Genomic DNA, 19,233 nt, shown 5'->3' on the forward strand with positions numbered 1-19,233 from the left:
AAAATGAGAAAACCGTTTCTTGAGTCGATCATGCTTTTTACGATGATCATATTTGCTTACCTATAGATGCTGTATTTATTGAGTTATCGTGTACCTAAATCGTCATTTTACCGAGAAAATGAACATTGAAATAATGGCCGTTGAAGTTTAAAGTGGTCACATTTTGCACTTTCATCGAATCTCACAGGAGAATGCGGCAGTTTTCGTTTTTGTACCTTATATTACGTGAACATCGGGTAAATCCACAGCCCCTGAGAAGTTTGAGCGAAATCCATTCATAACGTGATATTTAAATCGGGGAAAGAACTTGAAAAAACCCACATATTATCAGCTAAAACGGAGCCATTTGACCACTAGGTTTTTGTGAACTCAGTGCTTCCGTGGTGTTTCCATAAGATGCGCCGCGCATGCAGATAAGCGTTGCGTATGCGTCGCGTATTTGTGCGTTAACAAATTGCGCGATACGCAACGCGATGTACCCTGCTGGTACAACAAAGATTTTATTTCCTTTTCAATTGCGGAAACAGTGAAATAGTGAAATAAAATCCATAAAATGGAGCAGTTGGAGTTAACAAATCTGGATTTTCTTTCCTTGTATTTATAAAAAACATAACAAAGTAAATGCATTTCAAAAAAGCTCAATTTCGCGAAAGAAACAATGTCTAGAGTACACAGCCGTGTTAAGACCTGTACCGTTGACAATGAAACATCATATATAATTTTCAATATATGTAATACTGTATGTTAAAGGTCCCCTGAAGATGACAGCAAAAACATGTCCAAATATAAAGTTTTTTTCTTAATATCTCAAAAACAGTCTTGATGGAGCTGGGCCCTTCTTCCACTCAGGTATTCAATTGCCAACCTTGACTGGGAATCATTGTCAATCTTTTATTGTCTTAATTGTTTGTTACAGGTGGTAGCATCTACAGCTACTTTAGCCCTTGGAATCCATATGCCTTGCAAGACTGTAGTGTTTGTATGTGAAGATCTGTGGCTAAAACCATTGGCTTTTAGACAGGTAAGGTGTAAAGTACTTAAGCGCTTTGTTCATACTTATGCTAAGGCGGTATATAAATTCCGTTTATTGTTTATTGTATTGTACAACTACAGACCTTGTCATTTAGATTTTAAAAACGAGTGGTTAATCACTCGCTAGCATGATGCTAGGTGAGTGGTTGAATTTTCACAAATACCATTTATTTGGGTATAATCAAGTAGAGCTTTCGGTGTTATAATACAGTATTGATGTTAAAATGTGTGTGAAGCGCGCTAAAATGTGTGACTTTCTCTGCTTGGAGGGGGCAAAGAATCCATTAAATGCTGAATTGACTGATTCGATGGCTGATTATGGGAGATTCGCAGCGAGTGATATTTAGTGTCTATGGCGAGTGGAAAATTACTCACTAGAAATCAAGCTTGGGCGAGCCGTGGTGAGCGATCGCATCGCTCGCCTCAAACGGCAAGGCCTGTAACTGAACAAATTATTTTGTTGTATGCTCAGGTTGGTGAATAAAAAAACCCATCACTATGGCTATGTTTTTGTTAATGATTTATATGAGCATCTTTTAAAGCCATAATGTACCATCTTTTTAAATGAATTTGGCAATTTTTTTTCAAACCCAATTTTTTGGCATATTTGTAATGTTAACATATGTGCCAATCAGCTAAATGTGTTGTGTTTGTAGGACACAGAGTTATTTTGATGATTTAATTACTATGTTGAATTCCCATAGAGTTCCACAGTTAGTGGCCATGATAGTAAGTGGGTTTTCTGTCATTTTACCTATTTTAGCTTAAAATGACCAGAATCCTGTCCAACGGTTTTTCATAAATTTGATATACATTTATGTAATATTTGGTAATGAATAACGGAATTAAAATTTTACTGAAATTGTGTATTTTAGCTTTAAGGACTTCTTTTCCCATTGTTATTTCTTGCAGATGGCTGGTCGTTCAGGTCGTCGTGGATTTGACCTTGTTGGAAACATTGTCTTCTTCTGTGTTCCACCTCAGAAGATTCAGCATTTGATTACCTCAGGTTTGCCTCATCTGAGAGGACACTTTCCATTCAGTGTCAGTTTTGTGTTAAGACTCATGGTGCTAACTCACAACTCTAAAGATCAGAGGGATGCTCATGAAAAGGTGAGAATTTCTATGACGTACCCTCTGCCAGATCTCTGCCCCTTCTGGGGGTTCAGTCAGTTCAAATTGCTATTGCTATAGAGGCCCTGCATCATTTTATCGATTGGCTCCAAACAAAGGATTTGAACCGGTGTCCTTTCACCGTAGTTATGGCGGAGTGCAGTCTTTTCAATCAAATGTTGTCATCAACCTATTTGATCGTAGTGCAGGGTTATGTGTGTGAGACGAACTGTCACGGTAGATTGCAATCATGCTTTTGTTGAATGCATTTGAGTAGTCCGCCATATTTACGGGATGATACGTCACATGCAAGGCCTCTATAGCCTTGATTTATTAATCTGGTCTTATTTTGAGTTCACAGAACTTATTCAAGCATGATTTGCCCGTCCCAGGAGCAAACTGTCCATCCAAAATGACATGTGGATGGGAGGCTACTACAGTAGAAATTTCAATTGAATGAACACAGCTTTCAAGAGCTGTACTCGATCCAACCGCGATCTTATATCGCATATTTCAAACTACAACACGATTGCACGACCTTGGATACCATACTAACCAATCACAAATGAGTTGGCATGGCTGGATTCACTTCCGCATTACACACGCACAGTCGCCTACGCTGGCGCAATGTACACGCAAAACCGTCACGCTGTGTCAGGCTGTGTTCATTCAATTAAAATTTCTACTGTAAGACACTATTGCCCTCTATACCCTGGGGTATGGTTACACGTAGAGTGTATTCTGCACTTACTGCAGACTTTGTATACTGTGATAAACATTGGCTATTCCAGCTGAAATCCATATACCCCCTATGGAAGACATGACCTTAATCTTGCACACAGGGAGTGTGGATCTCAAATTGGGTTGCCTGAATGGGTGACTCAATTTGAAGTCTACACTGCCTGTGTAGGAGATTAAGGTGTTGTATTGTATGGGTTGTACAGATTTTAACTGTAATAGCCCATTATTAATTTTCTTGGTTATTAGACTGGCAAATACAGCATGTGTTTGTGCAGTCCACATTTGCCAACAGCTTGGTATATATGCACACACACTAGAAATTGTTTGCAAAAAGGGACATGCCTCATAATTCCATATTTTGTTATTTATTTCACAGGTGCTAGCTCTACTGAAGCATCCATTTGTGTGCCACAAGGCTAAGGACATGGAGGAGGTCGTCAAACATTTCTTTCTGTTCAGCGTGGATTACCTGATACATGCAGTAAGTATATGAACATTAGGCTGTTATATTTGAAATAACCACTGTGGATGATATGACCTTAATCTTTCACATAGGGAGTGTGAATATCAAATGCTGTTAACTGAATGGGTGACTCCCTGTCTGGAAGATTAAGGTTCATCTTCCATAGGTTGATTTTAATTGGAAGAATAGCCCAATGTATTGCCAGTACCTTATACAGTGTCAAAATTAAGAAACTAAAAAAAAAAAACTAAAAGGGGTTGTCATAGGGACAACCAGGTTGTAATTTCTGGTTGTCCACCAACGTTTTTGGTTGTCTGTAAGCTGCCACAATCTGAAACAACTACCAATAAAGTGGAGTGAGTGTAGTCAATTTATGAACAATTACTCTTAAATATTTAACAATTCATCAGTTGTGTCAGGTTTGAGCAAAATAACATGCTGAAAAGGTGACTTTTGGCTGCATATCTTTGGTTGTCCGCCGGACAACTAGAGCATTATTTTCAGTTGTCCGATGCATGTTTTGGTTGTCCCGGGTGAACGGAACACTTATATAGCATAGAGTGATGGTTGCTCATCCCAACTGTCCTTATAGAAGCACTCTAATTACACCAATTTGCAAAGACCTTTCCCACTGCCCGATTTGGCACAGTTTATGGCGTAAACTTGAAGTCAGGTTCTGATTGGCTAATTGAACCATGTCATCATCACATCAGTTCCTCATTCACAGATCAATCTGCATAATATCGCGTTACACAGGGGTGACCTAATTCTTTTTACGCGATCAGTCGGTCAGTGCAAAAGGTCTTTCCAAAATAGAGTAATCCACTATGCCCCTTAAATGGAATGCCCAGTGAACTTCAAACTTGATAGGGTGATAGAATATGATGACATCTGCTGCTGTATAATTTGGTGTCATATTATCTGCATATTTATTCAGCTTATTTTAAGCTTATTTGCATATTTTAACTGAGCGGTAGCTCGTAAACATAATGATAGATTGAACTGACATCAGGTTGGGGTATCGACATTGATGTGGAGCCACCCTTTAGGGCTCGAATAGCGCGTTTGCACAGTATTTTTGGGAATCAAATAATTTTGAATTTTTTAAATTCGTGCTATAATACAAATTTCATGACAAATGAGTAAAAATGGTATTTTTGACATTTAACAGTCCTTGAGGTAAACTTTATAAATCTAATGATATGATATTTTAAGGTCTTTTGGGGGAAACATGTGTATTTTCAATACAAAAAGTCAAAATTTTCATGATGGACAGCTTTTCCTCCCAGCTACATACACTTTAAGTACATATCATTAAGTATCATTAGATTTGTAAAGTTTACTCCGAGGACTGTTAAATAGCAAATATATGAAAATATCAATTTTAATCATTTGCCATAAAATTTATATTACATCAGGGATTTGAAAAAATTGATATCAGAAGAACATTCTGCGTATTCAGAATGCAATTAAGTGTCCCTGATGTGCTCTCAGCCCCCCTCCAAAAATACTGTGAAAAAAACCCGACCCCTTAAATACACATTGTGTAATTCACGCATTTGACCATTTTTTTCTGTTCATTTCATTTACAGGGGCTACTGGAAGCCAATGGCACTCCCATCGGTCTTTCTGGATTGGCTACGCATCTTTTCTACCATGAACCTGCCAATTTAACCTTTGTCAGCATGCTCCAAGAGGGCGCCTTTCATCAACTCTGTAAACCGAACGCAGGTATGTATGAATTTATGTATTAGTGAGAGATTTTTTGCACAATAAGCTCTTCTATTTGAAATCTGACATACACCTGTGGAAGAATTTTAAAAAGCCTTCCACAGAGGGAGTGTGTGTTTTAAATGGAATTAGCTAAGATTAATTATTGTGAAACCCCTACTCCCCTGTACAGTCTAACATCTCTTATCTGGCCATGATGGGACCTAGCATTGGCCGGATAAGTGACAAATCCGGATAGTGAATTTTAGGTAATTTTGTATTGAATATCTGAAGTGCTAACATTGAGATGGCATAATAATTAGTCAAAATGGGGTGCATACTTGCTTGCTTAAGATGAGCGGTGTCCTCGAACTACAAAAGCACGACATATCCTTCTGTCCTGCATGGCCGTTCCCAAATCCATAACATCTAGTCCAGTGTCCTGTTTCAATACATCCACATATATTAGAGGGGGTCCAATGGATCAGTGTGGCTACAGGTTTGTTTCTGCTTCTGTTTTTTTTCAATGAAATGTGGTATTTGAGTGCAGTGTGCACATACAGCGTGTTTATAGTGAATATACCGCAATTTGAGTATACCGTATACGATAATCCTTGTATATATACCGATACCCTTGCTGCTTATAGTGAGACATAGTTACCGCACAAATTATATACCAACTAACATTATCGTACATTTGCTATGACCCCGAGGTCACACGGGGAATGTGTAAATATTGTGGCGCGAGCTATAAACAGTCCATTCAACAATATGATCATGGCTGTGAACATGTAGCTTCTGTTTTGATAACTTTTGGGGGGAGAATCGTTCCGAATGTCCTGCGCGCATCCTACGCATCAAGAAGAAGCTCCTACTTCTGGTAATACCGCACACAATTTATACTGGTGTGTTTATAGTGCAAATATCTCGTGACAATATCCTACGGTTGAGAAGGATATCGATGTGCCGTACATACATATACTGCTAGTGTTTATAGTGGGCAAGTATCCGGATAATTTCTGACCGGATATAAGTTATACCGCAATGTACTGCAAATCTGCTCCCACTATAAACATGCTCATAGTTATATCCTTCTAAAAGCAACAGTGCGTGAAATCAAACTCTCAAACATTCCCAACATTTTTGCTATGAAGATCACATGTCCTGATAACACTATTAACAGAGATCCGCTTAAAAGAGGTCCGGATAAGCGAGGTTGGATTGTATATGACTTCACCAATATTTTTACAACTGGAAGTAACCCAATTGTTTATTTGATTTGAAACACATATTCCCTACAGTTTGTCCACTTTGAAGTACAAAGTAAAGTACACAGTAAATTATGCAGTTTGGCGTGCCATAATGTCAAAAGGAATAAACATGCTGCCAGCCGCACACAAATTGTCTTAATACACGATACGCTTACGCAAAATGTGCATACCTTACTTCGTACTTCAAAGTGGACAAACTTCAGAAGATGTTAGCTAAATCTTCCACAGTATGGATTTTAAATAAAATAGCTCATTTATACAGTATTTGTTTTTCTCTTCCTCCTCCTTCTTTTTTATAAATACATTTTATTAATATTACCTATGTAAACATTTTTCCATTTTTCTTTTCTTTTGTATTATGTACATGTAATTAATCCCTTGATATGTAAAACTTGTTAAAATCTTATATTAATTATTAATTATATCAGGGTCTCATGGGAGACCAGTTTTTGTAAGCTGAATGAAATACCCTAGCCGTCCAGTGCGTAATATTTTGCTCATTGTCCAATGCACATGCTTGACGTCGCGCACGTATACGCGATGGTTAATTTGTAAAAGGAAATCTGAATAATACTTTATCTATCTATCTATCTATCTATCTCCATAGATGGCACATTCTCCGAGTCTGTGATGGCGACGCTTGTTATGGTTCTAGCTCATATGTTTGGAAGGATTGTCATGCCGATGTCTATGGTGAACAAAATCAGGAAAGAGGGTGTACATTCAAAGGTATAAGATAATAGGACTACATGACATTGTTCACAATTTGAAGTAAATTAACCTAGGGACATGACTGTAGCTAGACTGGGGGTGTGGGTGTGTGACCCCCCAGATGATTATATAATATGCCAGTTAGAAAATAAACAATGTGTTTTGTTTTTTATTCTCCTCTGCCATGTGATTGACGATAGGCAAGTCCAATATTTTGAATAGTGGATACTGGCGTTACTCAAAATACTGCCTACTTAAAAAAAATGTTTGAAGAAAAAATTGTAAGAATTAGAATTTAGGAAACACTGTTCGCTATCTGTATTTTGAGGCTCCCCTGCCGGCTCCTTTCTCCACAATTCTCAAGAAGCATAACAATGATGTCATGAATGTGTTTAGAAGTTACCTGTTCACTATCTATATCACAGGTTGTATTTGAGGCTCCTCTGCCAGCTCCTTTCTCCACAATCCTCAAGAAGCATAACGATGACGTCATGAATGTGTTTAGAAGTTATGTCCATACCGTGTGTGACTATGCCGCAAGAAGAGGAGACTCGGCAAAACAGAATCAACTACCGCTCTCAAAAGTTGGTAAGCAAGCAAAATAAATTTGACAGTTATTGGTTAAACTGATAGGCATTTTATGTAGTAGAATTTCAATCTGTATTAGCGCTCAGAGGAGATATCTTACACTTCCCACAATGCATTTCTTCCATTTCCATTTTTAGACTGATTTGCTATCTAGTGCAATGTGGGTTGATAGTAAAAAATGTACCTTGGTAAACAGAGCACATCCTGATCTTGCAAAATATGTTTATTTCTTGACTATCAACCCATGTTTAGCAGTCTATTCTCAACATGAAAACAAAGGAAACCTGTACAAAGTAATGAGAGTGTCATTTGATGTAATGAGGGAGTGTATCAAGTTGCAAAGGATTCTGGGAAGGGTAAGATATCTTCTTTGATTGAAGCTATTGACACCGCTCTGGCAGATTGGGCTATTCTTTTTAAAATCTACATTCCCTGTGTGGAAGATTTTGGAAACTTCTTCCACAGAGGGAGTATGAATTTCAATTGTAATTGGCACTCTAACCAACTGTATTTGAAACTCACCCTTCCACTGTGGAAGACTCGGGTTGAATCATTCTCGCAGGTTGAATCTTTCTCTAAAGAGGGTGTATGAAATTTAAATGGAGCTGTCTAATGTGTTTATTTCCCATTGAAATCCATACTCCCCTATGTGAAATCCATACACCCCTTATGTGAAATCCATACTGCCATGTGGGTGATATTTCCAAATTTTCCTAGGGGTAATGTGGATATCAAATGGAATAACCCATTGATAGATGTGTGAATATTAGTAATTAATTAGAGAGTTTAATGACTGAATATGATTTTGTTGTAGCGCAAATTATGAAAATCAATGCACACACCCTTTAATTTTTTTCACCAAAACAATACACGACCCAAAGGGGGAGTGCATTGTGATGGGAAAAATTAAAGGGCAAGTGCATTGATTTTTGTCATTTGCACGTCATCAGAATCATATCATACAACAACTGTTGGCAAGCAATGTAGGTCATTAGGGGTAAGGGAAATGAGACCCATTCTAACAATTTCATAACATGAATCATATTGATTATGGCTTGAAACTTGGTAGGTATAGTCAACATTTAGAGCCCAAATTTTGGAAGGTCATTTCGGGGTCATCCGAGGTCACTGGGGTTACCCAGGGGTCATCTAAGGTCAAATTAATAAAATTGGTCATATGGGCATGAAACTTGGTGGGTACAGTCAACATTTAGGGTCAAATTTTTGGAAGGTCATTTCAGGGTCATCTGAGGTCACCCAGGGGTCATCTGAGTTCAAATTACTAAAAATTGTCATATGGGCATGAAACTTGGTAGGTACAGTCAACATTTAGAGCCAAATTTTTGGATGGTCATTTTGGGGTCACCCAGGGGTCATCTAAGGTCAAATTGATAAAATTGGTCGTATGGGCATGAAACTTGGTAGGTAGGGGAGATTGGGGTTAGTTGAAACATTTTTCACAAAATTGTCTTTTTAACGCAAACCGATTACTTTCAAGAAACACTAACCATATCAGTATAAACATATACATACATGCTACAAATACAGCCTTAAACTTTATTGGACCTGCTTATGATTATTCATATAATCCAATTTGAAAATTTGAAAAAAGTGTTTCAACTAACCCCACCCCTGGGGTAAGTTGAAACATACGGTGGGGTTAGTTGAAACACGGCTTGTAAAAATTTCAAAATAATTATTATTGTGTTGTTAGGGTTATACTTCCCTTGAAGGCACCCTTTAACATACAATCAGTGTGAAAAAATGAATAAATAAATATGTGGGAGTCTTGGGTCAATACTTTGGACACAAGGTGACGAGTGTCACCATGGACCAAAATATGAGAAGCCCAAAATATTATAAAATGTACTTTCTGTGTGCACTTTTTGCTTGTATTATTGCTTTTTAACCATATTAAAGCAATATTGAAGAAATGGTAAACATGTTACAAATTTTTAAAAAGTCAAATTTTTAACCATATTTTTCTATGCGATTTTCATGTTCAACTAACCCCACCTCAAAAGTTTCAACTAACCCGATGCCTATTTTTAAATTTCAAAGTTCATTACACAAAATAAGAAATACAATAAAACTTTTATTTAACATTATTCTGGGACTTACTACTAGTGCTTATGATACTCAAAAAATAATCCCATGAATCTTCAAACAACATGGAGATAACGCATCTTTTCTGAGGGGTATAAAATTAGTCAGCAAGTCAAAAACAGATATTTCTTTCCCAAGCCAACACTGGTGGGGCACCAGTGCTGTTGCTAATTTGGTGGATGACCCTTACTAATACCTATTACTAGGTGCCAGTATTTTACCAAATTAATTTTTTGTGTCAGAAAAAAATACAATGTTTCAACTTACCCCGCGTTCCAACTAACCCCAATCTCCCCTACAGTCAACATTTAGAGCCACATTTTTGGATGGTCATTTCGGAGTCACCCAGGGGTCATCTAACATCAAATTAATAAAATTGGTCGTATGGGCATGAAACTTGGTGGGTACAGTCAACATTTAGAGCTTAATTTTTGACATGTCATTTTGGAGTCATCCATGGTCACCCAGAGGTCATCTGAGGTCAAATTACTAAAAATGGAGTTGTACACATTTAAATCGCCCCATGGTGGAGGCATCCCATTCGACGCCTTGCGTCGAAAACCGCGACGTTTCTAGTTTCTAGTGCTTTTAGTGTATGTACATGTATCAAAAAGTAACCAAAGTAAACAAGTAATTTTTAAATTCTCCCTCTCACGATTTAACCTTCTAATTGTTTTCAGCAATACATTCAGAGCATACTGTGACATCCCCATCAAGTGGAAATGGAGACTTGATGGCAGACATGAAAACATCATCCAACAAGAGTACCACATTGTCACCATTTGTTATGACATCTGGACATAAAGACCAAGACTTGCATATGTTTGATGCTGATATATCACAAGTAAGTGGACATGAAGACTTGATGGCAGCCCAAGTCTTTGTTGAGGTCTGGATTAGCGGCTGTGATATAAATGGTCTCCTTAACTTTCTTCTGGTACCATCTAGGGTCCGAGTCTAGAATTTGAACTTCCCTTGGATCCAATGTGTGTTTGGTCGCTTTCATGCGGGCACCTACTAGTGACATGCAGGCTGTCACTTCATTTTTTCTGCAACATTATCCTCATTTTGCATTATTAGCATGATATCTTAAGATTATTGCTCATTAGTATGATTGGCATACGTCCAGTGATTCGCCTTGAATTACTTGACTTGACTCGCCATTGGGTGACTCATGACTTGACTCACGACTCAAATGCCTTAAGTGAACTTGTTACTCAACCCCACGACACTCAATTTGTGACTCGACTTTAATGACTGGACTACAAGTCTACTCTAATATAAGTGCAGCATAAGTTTTATTCAGGGTGATTGACTGCTTTCACATACTCCCCATGTTGAAGATTTTGGAAATATCTCCCACATGGGGAGTATGAATTTAAAATGGAATTATCACATCGATCAACTCTAGTTGGAACTCGCCCTCCCTCTGTGGAAGATTCAGGTTGTATCATTCTCTTAGCGTATGAAATTCAAATGCAGCTACCTAATAATATCTTCATTCCATTTGAAATTCATACTCCCCATGTGGAAGATAGTTCAAACATCGTCCACATGGGTAGCGTGGATTTTAAATGGAATTGCCCATTTCACTCTTTTCAGGCTATACGTCAAGGTGTACACATCGAGCATTCAAAGATACCAGCTCTTACCCCTGCAGAGGAATTGAAGGACAGGAGAGGCAAGCCACTGTACATCAATGCCTATGCATATGATTTCTACAAGCATGGCTCAAAGAAACTCGTTGGCAGAGAAAACAGGTAGGCATTAATACTGGTGTCGTCTGCAGACAAGTTCCAAATTTTCTTTAGAAATTCAAAATATTTTAGAATTGTACATTTGCATGGCCATATTTGGAATCAGCATGAAAAATGCATTCATAACCTCATTGATATACGCGAAGCCTGTGATCCAATCAAAAGAAATTGATTGCCTGACCGCGCACTAATTGCGAGGTCATTAATAACTCACAATGACTCCTGACGCGCAACAATGACTTCTGCTCGTATGCGTGCGTGTATAAGCTAAGCGTTTGGCAACGCGCACGCCTACGCGATGCCATCGCGCTTCTTTGATTGGTAGCTCTTGTTGTCGGCGCGAATGTTATATTCGACTGGTCGATTTTTTTTGTAGGGTATGTTACAACAATAATTAAAACTGATTATATTTAACAGTGTGTTTTGGCATAAAATAACATAAAATGCCATTTTGATTTGTTCAAAATATTAGATACGGCAGTAATGAATGACAATAATAACTTTGCACCATCTATTTTGAGGTCATTGTGTAAAATTGTCGGGTTTTGTTTTGGGCCACTGTATTTTTCCTCGGGAGCGGAAAATACCTCAGCCCAAAACAAAACCCTTCGATTTCACACAATGACCTCAAAATAGATAGTGCGCAGTTATTATTGTCTAATTATGCGTACAAGCCAGCTCATTATTTTTGGTTCAGTGGTTTTAGAAGATAGCTCTTGATAATATATCTCAAAATTAGAAGCCTAACAGCAGAAAGCATTAACTTCTAATATGCAATCCTGTTCTTTTTGTTTTGTTTTAGGCTTCAGTCTGGGGAGGTGTATGATAAGCTGAATGATTTCAGGCTTGTTATTGCATCAATCAGGTAAGTTACTAAGGCTGACTTGGTTTTGTTATAGGCTTCAGTCTGGGGAGGTGTATGATAAGCTGAATGATTTCAGGCTTGTTATTGCATCAATCAGGTAAGTTACTAAGGCTGCCTTGGTTTTGTTATAGGCTTCAGTCTGGGGAGGTGTATGATAAGCTGAATGATTTCAGGCTTGTTATTGCATCAATCAGGTAAGTTACTAAGGCTGGCTTGGTTTTGTTATAGGCTTCAGTCTGGGGAGGTGTATGATAAGCTGAATGATTTCAGGCTTGTTATTGCATCAATCAGGTAAGTTACTAAAGGCTGACTTGGTTTTGTTATAGGCTTCAGTCTGGGGAGGTGTATGATAAGCTGAATGATTTCAGGCTTGTTATTGCATCAATCAGGTAAGTTACTAAGGCTGACTTGGTTTTGTTATAGACTTCAGTCTGGGGAGGTGTATGATAAGCTGAATGATTTCAGGCTTGTTATTGCATCAATCAGGTAAGTTACTAAGGCTGACTTGGTTTTGTTATAGACTTCAGTCTGGGGAGGTGTATGATAAGCTGAATGATTTCAGGCTTGTTATTGCATCAATCAGGTAAGTTACTAAAGGCTGACTTGGTTTTGTTATAGGCTTCAGTCTGGGGAGGTGTATGATAAGCTGAATGATTTCAGGCTTGTTATTGCATCAATCAGGTAAGTTACTAAGGCTGACTTGGTTTTGTTATAGGCTTCAGTCTGGGGAGGTGTATGATAAGCTGAATGATTTCAGGCTTGTTATTGCATCAATCAGGTAAGTTACTAAGGCTGACTTGGTTTTGTTATAGGCTTCAGTCTGGGGAGGTGTATGATAAGCTGAATGATTTCAGGCTTGTTATTGCATCAATCAGGTAAGTTACTAAGGCTGACTTGGTTTTGTTATAGGCTTTAGTCTGGAGAGGTGTATGATAAGCTGAATGATTTCAGGCTTGTTATTGCATCAATCAGGTAAGTTACTAAGGCCGACTTGGTTTTGTTATAGGCTTTAGTCTGGGGAGGTGTATGATAAGCTGAATGATTTCAGGCTTGTTATTGCATCAATCAGGTAAGTTACTAAGGCTGACTTGGTTTTGTTATAGGCTTTAGTCTGGAGAGGTGTATGATAAGCTGAATGATTTCAGGCTTGTTATTGCATCAATCAGGTAAGTTTCTAAGGCCGACTTGGTTTTGTTATAGGCTTTAGTCTGGGGAGGTGTATGATAAGCTGAATGATTTCAGGCTTGTTATTGCATCAATCAGGTAAGTTACTAAGGCCGACTTGGTTTTGTTATAGGCTTTAGTCTGGAGAGGTGTATGATAAGCTGAATGATTTCAGGCTTGTTATTGCATCAATCAGGTAAGTTACTAAGGCTGACTTGGTTTGGTTATAGGCTTCAGTCTGGGGAGGTGTATGATAAGCTGAATGATTTCAGGCTTGTTATTGCATCAATCAGGTAAGTTACTAAGGCTGACTTGGTTTTGTTATAGACTTCAGTCTGGGGAGGTGTATGATAAGCTGAATGATTTCAGGCTTGTTATTGCATCAATCAGGTAAGTTACTAAGGCTGACTTGGTTTTGTTATAGACTTCAGTCTGGGGAGGTGTATGATAAGCTGAATGATTTCAGGCTTGTTATTGCATCAATCAGGTAAGTTACTAAGGCTGACTTGGTTTTGTTATAGACTTCAGTCTGGGGAGGTGTATGATAAGCTGAATGATTTCAGGCTTGTTATTGCATCAATCAGGTAAGTTACTAAGGCTGACTTGGTTTTGTTATAGGCTTCAGTCTGGGGAGGTGTATGATAAGCTGAATGATTTCAGGCTTGTTATTGCATCAATCAGGTAAGTTACTAAGGCTGACTTGGTTTAGTTATAGGCTTCAGTCTGGGGAGGTGTATGATAAGCTGAATGATTTCAGGCTTGTTATTGCATCAATCAGGTAAGTTACTAAGGCTGACTTGGTTTTGTTATAGGCTTTAGTCTGGAGAGGTGTATGATAAGCTGAATGATTTCAGGCTTGTTATTGCATCAATCAGGTAAGTTACTAAGGCCGACTTGGTTTTGTTATAGGCTTTAGTCTGGGGAGGTGTATGATAAGCTGAATGATTTCAGGCTTGTTATTGCATCAATCAGGTAAGTTACTAAGGCTGACTTGGTTTTGTTATAGGCTTTAGTCTGGAGAGGTGTATGATAAGCTGAATGATTTCAGGCTTGTTATTGCATCAATCAGGCAAGTTTCTAAGGCCGACTTGGTTTTGTTATAGGCTTTAGTCTGGGGAGGTGTATGATAAGCTGAATGATTTCAGGCTTGTTATTGCATCAATCAGGTAAGTTACTAAGGCCGACTTGGTTTTGTTATAGGCTTTAGTCTGGAGAGGTGTATGATAAGCTGAATGATTTCAGGCTTGTTATTGCATCAATCAGGTAAGTTACTAAGGCTGACTTGGTTTTGTTATAGGCTTCAGTCTGGGGAGGTGTATGATAAGTTGAATGATTTCAGGCTTGTTATTGCATCAATCAGGTAAGTTACTAAGGCTGACTTGGTTTTGTTATAGACTTCGTCTGTGGGAGGTGTATGATAAGCTGAATGATTTCAGGCTTGTTATTGCATCAATCAGGTAAGTTACTAAGGCTGACTTGGTTTTGTTATAGACTTCAGTCTGGGGAGGTGTATGATAAGCTGAATGATTTCAGGCTTGTTATTGCATCAATCAGGTAAGTTACTAAGGCTGACTTGGTTTTGTTATAGACTTCAGTCTGGGGAGGTGTATGATAAGCTGAATGATTTCAGGCTTGTTATTGCATCAATCAGGTAAGTTACTAAAGGATGTCTTGCTTATTTTTGTATCAACTACATAAAACTAAGGCCTTCTTAATGTAATAGTTCATCTCAAAGCCCTTCCCCAAGTTAAAAACGAATGCGGAATGCAGTGTTTTTTTAATTTTTTTATTGTCTGTGCAATAAGCTTTTGACAAGAATAGACCACATTTTCATATCTCAAGGAGGTTCCAGTTTGGTCAAGATGAAGAATTTTGTTGAGATTTGTGTGTGATAAATTTGGACAAATTAAATAAAACAACAGAAAATAACTGAAATTTACTCAATCTAACGGGTATAACGTGCAAAAATTGGGCAATTTTACTAATGCGCATGTGGGCTTTAAGACGAACTATTAAATTAAGATGGCCTAATGTTCTGAGTAATATTGCATGTTGGCTTGAATATTAAAAAATCCTTAAAAAAATTGGGCAGTATTCTTTTGTACAGTAAAAAATATTTTTAGAAAAATCAAAATTTGGGTCAGTTGGGAAATTAATCCTAGTCATAACCTTTTCATTTTGCAGTGTTGCACTAGTAGAGCTTGGACCAAGCCAGGACAACGTTGTGAAGGCGTTTGTGCAGCTGAAGGATGAATACTATGAGAAGTTTGCTAGTCAATTTGCAGGTGTCAAAAATGTGTACTAAATATCTAGAATTCTTGCCTGACTTAACGACTACAACAAAGCCAGTCCTGTGGTATACAAAGTTTGCTAGTCAATTTCAGGGTGTGAAAAATGTTTACTAAATTAAATATCCAGGCCTTGCCGTCTAGATTTTAAAGGCGAGTGGTCAATCGCTCGCTAGCATGAGTGCTAGGCGAGCGGTTGAACCACTCTCTATGGTCGAATCACTCTCTAGGAATGAAAGACTAATTCATACCAATGTGAAACACTTTACGCACCGTTAATGGTTAACACCCTCTCTTTTGTTTTCAAGGTTTAAGGCTCATTAATTACAACAAATCAAATACATTGAAAGTCTTGAAACTTGAATGTAAATTGGATTCAATTTTGGGTGATTTGCAGCGAGCGAAATTTAGTGTCTATGGGGAGTGGAAAATCGCTCGCTAGAAATTGAGTTTGGGCGAGTGAGAGCGATCGCTCGCCTCAAACGGCAAGGCCTGAATATCTAGCATTTTTACCTGACTGAAAGGCTATGATGACATATCTAGTCCTGTATGTGCTACAAGTGGTTTGCTAGTCAATTTCAGGGTGTCAAAAATATTAACCAAATATCTAGAATTCTTATCTGACTGAAAGGCTGTAAAAAGGCCAGTCCTGGAGAAGTTTGCTAATCAATTTCAGGGTGTCAAAAATATTTACCAAATATTTAGAATTTTTACCTGACTTGAGAGGCTATAAAAAGGCCAGTCCTGGAGAAGTTTGCTAATCAATTTCAGGGTGTCAAAAATATTTACCAAATATTTAGAATTTTTACCTGACTTGAGAGGCTATAAAAAAGGCCAGTCCTGGATATTGAACTGGTTGTGGTATGAGGAGTTTGCTAGTCAATTTCAGAGTGTCAGAAATATTTATCAAATATCTAGAATTTTTACCTGACTCAGAGGCTATAAACAGTCATCTTAGGCTATTTTAATAAAGGCATTTAATTTAATGCCCACATGACCTGGTGGGCACCGACATTACAGCTTGTAAACAGGAAGTTTGGAAAAGTGACCTTTGGCACAGCAGGTGGTCTTCCGGTGTAATTTCAATTGGATAGGCGGCATGCATGTCCAAATTTTCTAGCAAATTTGTTGGGTTTTTTTCAACTTTGTAGTATTATTGTAAGAGTTCCCGGCGGTAACTTTCAAGATTTAGTTCTTGAAAACATACGAAAAAAACAAATCTCCTAATGTGTAATGAATTAGCCTATTATATTTATGGTAATTTTGGTATGAAAAGTTCTTATCTGTTAGCATTGTTGCACATCTACTGATCACTTGGTGGTCTTGTTATGGCGGCACCCATGGGTCATGTGCATTAACATCTAGAATGCTTACCTGACTGAAAGGCTACAACAAAGTATATTTCGCTGGGTGCATTAACAATTGTGTGTGCTGAAACAAGGCAAAAGAAAATAAAGTTATTCCCTACCTCACTTCACTTCACCAGGCAGTGTTTGACCATTATTGGACGTAAAAAACCTCTCCAGGAGGTAGGGTCAACAAATTGGATTATCTTTTCTATTATTTTTATTATTATTAGGCCTACAAGCAAAAACATACATAATAACTTGATAAAAAAGCCTAAATAGGTGTGAATTGGGATAGTTTATCACTTAAGGGATCTAGAATGAGCGTTTATGGCGTTTCGACAGTATTTTTTGTGGGACATGAGAGCACCTCAGACGTATCGAATTGCATTCTGAATACAAAGCATGTCTTTCTGATATCAAATAATTTTCATTTTTGAAATTCACGATATAATACAAATTTTATGACAAATTATTAAAATTTGATATTTTTCAAATTTTGATATATAACAGTCCTCGAAATAAATTTTATAAATCTAATGATATATTCTTTATAAGTGTATGTAGCTGGGAGGAAAAGCCGAGGATCAATTGACAATTTTGACCTTTTATATTGAAGATATGGATTTTTTTCCCAAAAAGACCTATTTTTTTTTGTGTTTTGGGGAAAAAAATCCATATCTTCAATACGAAAGGTCAAAATTTCCAATTGATCGTCGGCTTTTCATCCCACCTACATACACTTTTAAGTATAAAGCATCACATTTATAAAGTTTACTTCAGTACTGTTAAATATCAAAAATATCAATTTTAATGATTTGCCATAAAATGTGTATTACATTGCTAATTTCAAAAATCACAATTATTTGATATCAAAATGACATTCTTCGTATTCAGAATGCGATTCGATATGTCTGATGTGCTCTAATGTCCCAAAATAAATACCGTCCAAACGTTCATACCACAGCCCTTAACAATTGTGTGTGCTGAACCAAGGCAAAAGAAAATCAAGTTATTCCCTACCTCACTTCACTTCACCAGGCAGTGTTTGACCATTATTGGACGTAAAAAACCTCTCCAGGAGGTAGGGTCAACAAATTGGATTTCTTTTCTATTATTTTTTTATTATTACAAGCAAAAACATACATAATAACTTAGTAAAAAAGCCTAAATAGGTGTGAATTGGGATAGTTTATAACTACATGTATATCACTTAATACATGTATTAAAACAGTTTGTTATAATATTCAGGACATTCAAACTTCTGAAAGGAAAAACAAAAACAACATTTCCAAATTTCTTTTGTAGTAAAAATTTGTTGGTTGGTTTGTAGAAGACAAGCAAGCAACTTGCCATGTTAAAACGCTGATGTCTCAGAATTCCAATGTTTTACAGTCCAGCCTCTCTTATCCGGACCTCTTTTATATTATATGGATCTCTCTGTTATCCGGTTGTGAAATTTTCAGAGGAAAACATGTTTTTGATGATTAAACACCTTAATTCCATGCTCTGAATGCTTAGAATGACATCTATATTGCACAAAGCACTCCAAAGCCATCTTTTAGTGCTATTATCCCATATTAGGAATCTTTTGTTGTCACAATTTCAGTCCTTGGGAACTTTCAATACAGAATTACATGTAATTCACTTATCTGGATTTGTCACTTATCCGGGCAATGCTTGGTCCCATCATGGCAGGATAAGAGATGTTAGACTGAAGTTTATTTTGTTTTGTGTTTTATATTTACGGCGCCGTGTGTGACTTGATATAAATGACTTCTGTGTATCCTATTCAAACTAGCCAATTACTTGCTCACAACTACGGCGTTGGTGAAGGACAATTTTGCCAAATCCCGCAGCGCATGCGTACAAGGGTAATTTATTAGCATGTTTAAAGCGTAAAAACACTGATGTCACTAGAAGTGACTATCACCAAACTCAAGGTGCATGGAATATACGGGGTAATTACAGGTCATAACATAGTATTAGGATATGATAAGGACTAAAAAAAAGTTTGATAAGTGTAACATAAAAATATTGTAAAAGTCAAGTTTGAATTCAACAAATGTTGCTCTGGC

General features: G+C 37.4%; 1 pseudogene; it reads left to right on the forward strand.

The window, feature by feature from the left end:
- The window catches only part of LOC140140375 (probable ATP-dependent RNA helicase DDX60), a 64,915-nt pseudogene extending 48,015 nt beyond the window's left edge, over positions 1-16,900 (forward strand).
- The last annotated feature ends 2,333 nt before the right edge of the window (positions 16,901-19,233 follow it).

Source organism: Amphiura filiformis, chromosome 19 (assembly GCF_039555335.1).
Source record: "Amphiura filiformis chromosome 19, Afil_fr2py, whole genome shotgun sequence".
Classification (NCBI taxonomy): domain Eukaryota; kingdom Metazoa; phylum Echinodermata; class Ophiuroidea; order Amphilepidida; family Amphiuridae; genus Amphiura; species Amphiura filiformis.